Raw genomic sequence first — 9,474 nt, 5'->3', positions numbered from 1 at the left:
CCCCCTCCACAGCCCAGCACTCCAGTGAGCACTGGAGGGGCGGAGCACATAGCCGGTGACTGACAGTCACCAGCTTTCTTCAGACTGAAGTCCGAGAACTGAGTGATTAGTGGTTGCGATTTCCAGTGCAGGCGGCGTGCCATTAGAATTAATGGCACCCGCCTGCGGGTCCCACATTCCTCTGTGTGGGTGGTGTGGCTGCAGGTATTTGTTCGGGTCCCACATTCCTCTATGTGGGTGGTGTGGCTGCAGGTATTTGTTCGGGTCCCACATTCCTCTATGTGGGTGGTGTGGCTGCAGGTATTTGTTCGGGTCCCACATTCCTCTATGTGGGTGGTGTGGCTGCAGGTATTTGTTCGGGTCCCACATTCCTCTATGTGGGTGGTGTGGCTGCAGGTATTTGTTCGGGTCCCACATTCCTCTATGTGGGTGGTGTGGCTGCAGGTATTTGTTCGGGTCCTGCAGCGGCACCACCCACACAGATGTGAGCCAAGACTTAGTATGACTTTAAGGCACTTGCGCTGCATTTAAAAATACAATTAATGATGTGTTAATGATTACAGGGCTGCATTAATTTGTGACTTTTATAAATGCCTGGAATTCAGCCTTACCTGAATAGCAGCACAGTGGCTAAATGGTTAGCATGTCCACCTGACATTACCAGGGTTGTTGGTTCAAATTCCAACCACAGCGCCACCTGCCTAGAGTTTGCATGTTCTCCCTGTTCCTGTATGGGATTCCTAAGGGTACTCTGTTTTCCATTCTACCCTCCAAAGACATGTTGAAAGGTGAATTAGTTCCTGTCTAAATCTCCCGTGTATGTATGAATCACTTCTTGGCATTTTGGCTAAGATCAAGTTTAGTATCTGTTCTTATCAGTGTCCAGTAGGGGTGCTCCGCTGTCATTCTTGTGTTTGGGCTAGGATGGCTGGCTGTACAGTAACCCTGCTGGTATGATGGGGGCTCTGAAGGTTAGTGCCGGCTGGAAGAGAAACCGAGGCATCCACAGGCTGTTGGGGCCCGGGAGTAATTCCCCTGGGAAAACTGGAGGGGCCCTGTTCCACCTGCTTTGAATGGTGTACCTTGTATGGCCAAGGACTGAGGAGGCAGAGAGTCCATGGAGCAGTGCCCCCTGTGGGGTGCTCTTATTAACACATGGGGTTGGAATCCCAAGTGTGAAAAGTAAACATGGTCACTGTTCCAAACACTTTTTCTGCAGTGAGCCTTTTAGGGCTAGGCCTTTTGGCTAAGTCAATTTTTTGGCTGCGTGCCTCAGGGCCTAGCCAGTGCACAATTGCACAGCCACTTATTTATTTATTCATCTCCCACTGTTTTGTCTCTCTTCACTTTTGTGTGTGTGTTTTTTTTTTCTCACTAGGATGGAGGGGGTGGGTCATTGCCTGCCCTGAAGTCAAGGGGGAGGATGCATGGCTATTAGGTTCCTTCCTCCCCTGTTCCTGGTGGGGGCGGGTCTCTCTTTGGGAGAGCTCCCTGACCTAGTACTTGGTGGTTGGCTTTGGCTAGCCACAAGGAAAGGGGTCTGCCAGTTAGGGGTGTCCCTAGGCAGGTGCGGGGGATGCACGCCGCCCCAGGCGACACCTTTTGTATGGGGTGATACTGGACCAGCTCCACCAGGGGCAGACTGACCGAAGGCCCAGGGTCACTACAGGGCCCCATGAGAGGCTCAGTCCTTCCCTGTATGTGCCTCTGCTGAAATAAGCAAGCATTGAGGGGACGGACAGTGAGGCAGGAACTTAGACACCTCTCCTCCTCTGAAGTTTCAGCAGTGGGGTCTACATCCCTGCCACGGGTGCTGAAGTTGGAGAGCTGGAGGGGTGAGCAGAGTATGCAGCAGGTCAGTGTGTAATCCCCAGACCCTTTTGACAGCACTGCAGCTTCATGTAGTAGGTAGGGGGGAGAGAGAGAGGGGGGGAGAAAGAGGGCAGAGAGAGGGGGGGGGAGAAAGAGGGCAGAGAGAGAGAGAGGGGGGGAAAGAGTGCAGAGAGAGAGAGGGGGGGGGGAAGAGGGCAGAGAGAGGGGGGGGGGAAAGAGGGCAGAAAGAGAGGGGGGAGAAAGAGGGCAGAGAGAGAGGGGGGGAGGGGAGAGAGAGAGAGGGGGGAAAGAGGGCAGAGAGAGAGGGGGGGAGAAAGAGGGCAGAAAGAGAGGGGGGGGGAGAAAGAGGGCAGAGAGAGAGGGGGGGAGAAAGAGGGCAGAGAGAGGGGGGGAGAAAGAGGGCAGAGAGAGAGGGGAGGGAGAAAGAGGGCAGAGAGAGAGGGGGGAGAAAGAGGGCAGAGAGAGAGGGGGGAGAAAGAGGGGGGGAGAAAGAGGGCAGAGAGAGGGGGGGTGTCACCAAGTGTGCTGCCACCGGGTGACACCAACCCTAGGGACGCCCCTGCTGCCAGGCCTTTTGGCTAGGAAACCTTTGTTCCTGTCAGGAGTCTTGCGCCCCGGGGGATCAGGTAGAGGTCCTACCTCTTTGGGGGGTGGACTAAAGCACACCCCTAAGTGAACTTTTTTGTGTTTGTGTTTTGCACTTGCACGTTTTTTTGTTCACCTACAGGTTTTTTCGCACCTCAGTGGACTTAAAATAAAAAAATGTGTATGTATGAATGTGAGTTAGAGACCTTAGATTGTACGCCCCTTGAGGGTTAGGGACTGATGTGAATGTACAATATGTATGTAAAGCACTGCGTAAATTGACGGTGCTATATACAGTGGGGATCGAAAGTTTGGGCACCCCAGCTAAAAATTTGTATTAATGTGCATAAAGAAACCAAAGAAAGATGGAAAAATCTCCAAAAGGCATCAAATTACAGATTAGACATTCTTATAATATGTCAACAAAAGTTAGATTTTATTTCCATCATTTACACTTTCAAAATAACAGAAAACAAAAAAATGGCGTCTGCAAAAGTTTGGGCACCCTGCAGAGTTAATATCTTGTACTGCCCCCTTTGGCAAGTATCACAGCTTGTAAACGCTTTTTGTAGCCAACCAAGAGTCTTTCAATTCTTGTTTGAGGTATCTTTGCCCGTTCTTCCTTACAAAAGTCTTCCAGTTCTTTGAGATTTCTGGGCTGTCTGTCAGGCACTGCTCTTTTAAGGTCTATCCATATATTTTCAATTATGTTGAGGTCAGGAGATTGTGAAGGCCATGGCAAAACCTTCAGTTTACGCCTCTTGATGTAATCCCCCGTGGATTTCAAGGTGTGTTTAGGATCATTATCCATTTGTAGAAGCCATCCTCTCTTTAACTTCAGCTTTTTCACAGATGGCATCAAGTTATCATCCAAAATTTGCTGAAATTTTATTGAATCCATTTTTCCTTCTACTCGTGAGATGTTCCCCGTGCCACTGGCTGCAACACAACCCCAAAGCATGATTGATCCAACCCCATTCTTAACAGTTGGACAGAGGTTCTTTTCATTAAATTCTGTGCCCCTTCTTCTCCAAACGTACCTTTGCTCATTTCGGCCAAAAAGTTCAATTTTAACCTCATCGGTCCACAGAACTTGTTTCCAAAATGCATCAGGCTTGTCTATATGTTCATTTGCAAAGTTCAAACGATGATTTTTGTGGTGAGGACGTAGAAGAGGTTTTCTTCTGATGACTCTTCCATGAAGACCATATTTGTACAAGTATCTCTTTATAGTGGAATAGTGTACCACAACTCCAGTGTCTGCCAGATCTTTCTGGAGGGATCGTGCAGTCAAACGTGGGTTTTGAATTCTTTTTCTCAAAATCCTGCGAGCTGTTCTGTCTGATATTTTTCTTGGTCTTCCAGATGTTGCTTTAACTTCCACTGTTCCTGATGACTGCCATTTCTTAATTACATTCCGAACAGTGGATATTGACATCTGAAAACGCTTTGCTATCTTCTTATAGCCCTCTCCAGCTTTGTGAGCGTCAACTATTTTCAGTTTCAGTTTTCTAGACAACTGCTTAGAAGAACCCATGGTGCTGATTGTTGGGGCAAGGTCAGATGAGTCTGGGCATTTAAAACCTTTGAGAATGACATCACCTGGTCTTCCCAGACGATGATTGAGAACAATCCATGACACTGGCAGGTCTCAGCTTGGCAAAGGGGGCAGTGCATGCTTTAAATTCTGCAGGGTGCCCAAACTTTTGCAGACGCCATTTTTTTGTTTTCTGTTATTTTGAAAGTGTAAATGATGGAAAAAAAATCTAACTTTTGTTGACATATTATAAGAATGTCTAATCTGTAATTTGATGCCTTTTGGAGATTTTTCCATCTTTCCTTGGCTTCTTTATGCACATTAATACAAATTTTTAGCTGGGGTGCCCAAACTTTCGATCCCCACTGTAAGTACCTGAAATAAATAAATAATAAACTTGCTCTGGGAAACTCCAGCCAATATGTTTGTTGAGGGAAGGGTTAAAATGTTGCCCTTTATTATTGCTGCCTTTGTCTGAATTAGAGAGATATCTTATTTCCTGTTGTGTCACTGGAACAGGAAGTGAGGAAACCACTTAAACCGGGAAAGAGATGGCAAAACACCTTTTTACAACAGCAGGGAAGTCTGATAACATGTATGGGGATTTTATTAGTGTACTGGCCCCCGCTGCGGAGAATTCCGTGCATTTCCTGTCCCAGGGACAGATGTTACAGGGAAAATCTTCCCAGTAGGACACAGACATCAATAAAAACGTTCCAAGGGTCTAAATATCATCTCTTTTCCAAAAAGTTTGGGCTGCAGTTCTACTTTAATGAATACATTGTTTAAATTTTGTATATGAAGGTTATCCAAGATTTTTGTGTAAAGCCAAGTGCGCTGATCCACTTCCATGAAGTACAGGCTCCAGGGCTCACTGTGCACTCCTGCCTTGCCTCTGAGATCACATGATGTCACATTATGATGTCACACGTTGTCCGCTCTTCTGGTTTTATAATACACGTCCCATAGGTAAGCTTCACATACAATGGTACTATGCTGTCATCATTAAACATTTAAAGTATATCTGAATCCAAAACCAAAAATGCAATATATGGAAGCTTACTTCCCCTCGGTGTGGTTACCTTTAGCCAGGGGCGGACTGACAAATCATGGGGCCCCTGGCAATAGGGGATCATGGGGCCCCTGTGTCCTTGCCCAAACTCAAAAAAGCCTATGAAAAAGGTACCAGGGGCATCTCATGGGGCCCCCTACTGACCCCGGGCCCTCGGGCAGTGCCCGAGTTTCCAAATGGTTAGTCCGCCCCTGCCTTTAGCATTAGCTTTTTTTTCCCCAAGCTTCTTTTGATTTTTTTTTCACCTGGTTATTCTGCAATTACACACTTCCTGTCTGGGTGGCTACGTCACTCCTCCACGTTGTCTATGGAGGGAGCCATGGTTGTCACCCTAGGCTGCTCTTTTGATATGGAGTACTAACATGTCCTCATCTCTTCGTCTTCATTACAGGGGGGGCAAGACAATTGGTAGTTTACAGAGGATGGCTAGGATAGCTAGGAAGGAAGATAGGAAGTGGCAAGGACATGGCATTTCTGGCAGGATCAACTGTTATATTCTGTACTGGCTGAATATATTCTTAGCTTGAAAAAAGAAAACTAATGTGGCCACCACATCTAAGGACTGTAAACTGCAACATATTACAGTCTTGTTCTTGGGGTTAGTTATCCTTTAGCTTTTTTCTCAGAGAATAGGTGCAGCAACTCCTCCTCTGACACACCTTTTTCTCTGCCACCTACTCACCTCCAAGCACTGTCCCTTGGATTCACCCCCTACCCAACTTCCAGTACTGTCCCTTTTAGAGAATACAGAACCAAGTATCATTTTATATTTGTATAGAATGTGTTAATCATAACAATAAATGCAGTGAAATAGATCCCCCTGCAGCCAGCAACAATAGACCTCCCCAGAAACAATAGATTCACCCAGCAACAATAGACCCCTTGCAGCAACAACAGATCTCCCTGCTATTAGCATCAATAGACCCTCCAGCAGCCAGCAATAATAGACTCCTCCCTCAACAGTAGATCTCTCCCAGTAACAGATGACTCCCTAGAAACATAAGACGCCCTAGCAACAATAGATCCCCCACCAGCAATAATAGATCACAACCACGCAAAAATAGATCCCCACCAGGAACAATAAATGCCCTAGCAACCAGCATCAATAGACCCTCTAGCACCCCTTACATATATTCAGTGCTGGAGGTGCTGGAAATGCGTTACTCCGCGTTCCCGCTGAAAAAAAGTCCTGTCCTTTAGTATTTGGCTAAAAAGATGTTGGCTACTGGTTCTCTTTACACCCTGGTTCACACTGAGCACGTCCTGTGCATTTCCCACACCATATAGCAATTGCACTGTGTTCTGAAATTTGCTACCAGTGTCAACGGAAAGTTAGCAACACCCCAAAATAAGGTTACAAACGCAGTGCGTTTGCATGAATCGGATCGCATGGTTATAAACCGGTTCCAGTGCAAAAAAAAAAAGAAGCTGCCTGCACTTTTTTTATGCAGATGTGATGCGATTTAAGCCATCCAAAATGAATGGGCTCAAATCACACCACACAGAATTGAATGTGATTTCCACAGGAATGTGGTGCAATTCTTGTGCGATTCCCATGTGGTTCACAGTGTGAATCTAGGCTAAATGTCAAGTCTGTACAAACAGCTGGCAGCACAGTGGCTAAATGGTAAGCACTTCCACCTGGCAGTACTAGGGTCGTTAGTTCAAATTCCAACCATGGCACCACCTGCCTGGAGTTTTCATGTTCCCCCTGTGCCTGCATGGGTTTCCTCCAGGTACTCTGATTTCCTCCCACACTTCAAAGACATGCTGGTAGATTAATTGTATCCTTTCTAAATTGGCCCTAGTATGTGTATGTGAGAGAGGGACCTTAGATTGTAAGCTCCTTGGGACTGATGTGAATGTACAATATATATATCTAAAGTTCTGTGTAAATTGATGGTGCTGTAATAAATATACATGATAAGTCAGTATTCAACAGGCCCTGGTGAGTTATATCATTTTTTAAAACCCTCAGGGCCTATTTGCACTTAGGGCTGATGTACACATTGGACTACATTATGGTCGTATTTTGTCACCTGGGATCCACAGGTGTTGCATACAGGCACCTGTACAAACTAAATTACAAGATATAGCTGTATACAGGTATACGCAGTTTTGAGCGGAAATACGGACGTATCCCCCCCCCCCCCTCAGACCGGGGTCAGTAGGGGGTCCCATGAGATGCCCCTGGTACCTTTTTCATAGGCTTTTTTGAGTTTGGGCAAGGACACAAGGGCCCCATGATCCCCTATTGCCCGGGGGCCCCATGAGTTGTCAATCCGCCCCTGCTTGTGGCTCGTTTGCTGAAATACAGCCATATTTTATGTTAGATGGCCCAATATGTGTATGAGCCTCCTAGCATTCACTTTCTGTGTGTTTATGCACAGCATTAAAGCACAGGTTAACATGCGCTGCGTTAAGACAAACCATTCATTATGAAAGGGCTGCCAACACAGTGCAAAAGATGAAAAAACACTCCAGGCCTTTTTTTTTTAAAAAACACAGCGCACCACAGTGCATAGTATATGTGTTGTGGTGCGCTGCGTTGTTTTGGGCTCTACTGCACTATGTACTAGGTGTTGGGGTACCATTGATAATAAATGGCACCACATTGTACCACATATAGAGCAGGAGTGTTGCTACAATTCACAAATGCAACTGGGACCTTAGAGATTCTGCACCTACATCCACAACGTGGCTGTTTTAAAATCCTAGTATCCCCTTTTCCTCCGGTAAAGCTCTGCCCCCCCCCCTGCTGTCCATTCTGCCCTTTAAAGCCCAGTGTCCTATGGAAGGTCCAGCAAGGCAGAAAGTAGCAACTATGATGCAATGGAACCTGACATGTGTGCTGCTATTTTTTACTATTACAGAAAAGGTTCCTCCCACTGTTTACGGCAATGCTGGCAACTGTGCTGGTGGGATCTTTAAAGAAAATGAATCACGCATTCTAATGGGCGCAGTGGTGGGCTGCTGCCAGGATCTTCGATGGAGATATCCCACAGTAGGAAACCCATGGATTTATGACATAACGGTTGTCTATAGAGATTTTTGTCCATCCAGCTCATGGGATTTAGTAGCATTTATTGAAAAAGTAACTTGACTTGCTGGATGAACAGCAAGACCCATTACTTTTTTAATTACTGCAATTAAATAAAAAAAAGCTGGTTAAAGTGTATGTAAAGCTAAAATGTTTATTTTCAGTTTTAGATACAGTAAAGAAGGGGTTTAACCCCCCCTTTTTTTTTTTGCTGCCTGTGTCCTAGAAATTTTCTTTCACTTCTGGTTCTGGAGACACATCAGGAGGTGAGAAGATATATCTGCAAATTCAGGGGAATTCCGCTCTTAGCTTGGCCACACAATGAAGTTTAATGGATTCCTCCATACATGCTATATAGCATGGATAGACAAATCTCCCTCTGGGGCTAAAATATTCTGACAGCTGGTGCTACCATCTGTCAGAATCCCAGAACACTGAATGTATCTGATTGGATGCTGGCATTGTTAGGCCAACCATTTTCCATCCGGCTCCTTCAATTTTTCAAGTGAAAGGATGTGGCGCGGAGTGGTGCTGACAGTGCCACCCACTGACTAAATTTCATCTGGTTCATCAAGAAGCAGCTGAAATTCGCTCAGTGTACGGCCAGGTTTGGACAACTGTCAATGGACAAGTGTCGTTATTGGAAGATTTAACCTCACCTCTTATTCTGGTGACAACTTTAAGTTTCCCAAAAACAGACAGTCCAAAAAAAAAAAAAAGGTTGCAGGTGTGACTTTTGGTGCATGTGGGAATACAGTCAAAAAAATGTCAAGAACTAGAAAAAAATAGCAGCTAAATTCTCATTAACTGCCAGTTACTGCATAAAGCCGGACATAGATGGGGCAAATCTGAAGCTGCTGAGATTCGAACCATGTATGGGCAGACTGAACGTACCCAAGTTTATCGATCGATCAACTTGGGTACAACCAGCCTGTCGGATTTTACATGCAATTATATCCACTAGCAGTAATCACTGTGTTCTCCCAGCGGGTATGGCTTCCCCTGCTGGAGGAACACAATGGCTTCGCGGGAAGGATTGCCCATTAACACTGTGTTGATGGGGAAATCTAGAGATTTTCTTTCCTGCAACTCATGTTGCAGGAAAGAAAGTCGCTCCCTCTTTGACCAGCTTTAGTGTGCACATCTCCTACATAGAGCAACCACAAAAGTATAGTATCAAAAAAAAATCAAAATATAAACTAGATTTGGAAATAGGTCAAATCTGTAAGGGGGTCCAAGTTTACATTTTGAGAATATCTGTTTTTAATACTTTCTTAAGGTGGAGTAAAATGTTATATAGTATTGCTCCATTAATTCAATATCAAATAACATGGCAATATTGAGCTTCTTAAAGGGATACTGAGAAAGATGCAGTGCTGATTTGCGATTTCTAGCTTCAATACAATT

General features: G+C 45.4%; 1 pseudogene; it reads left to right on the top strand.

Annotated features, from left to right (window-relative positions):
- Window positions 1-827: 827 nt before the first annotated feature.
- On the top strand, window positions 828-949 carry LOC149456817 (U2 spliceosomal RNA; annotated as a pseudogene).
- The last annotated feature ends 8,525 nt before the right edge of the window (window positions 950-9,474 follow it).

The sequence above is a fragment of the Staurois parvus genome, unplaced genomic scaffold (assembly GCF_062004578.1).
Source record: "Staurois parvus isolate SC_StPar_1 unplaced genomic scaffold, SC_StPar_1.0 ptg000347l, whole genome shotgun sequence".
Lineage (NCBI taxonomy): Eukaryota > Metazoa > Chordata > Amphibia > Anura > Ranidae > Staurois > Staurois parvus.
The sequence above is the reverse complement of the archived record's forward strand: the minus strand, read 5'-3'. Positions and strand labels throughout refer to the sequence as shown.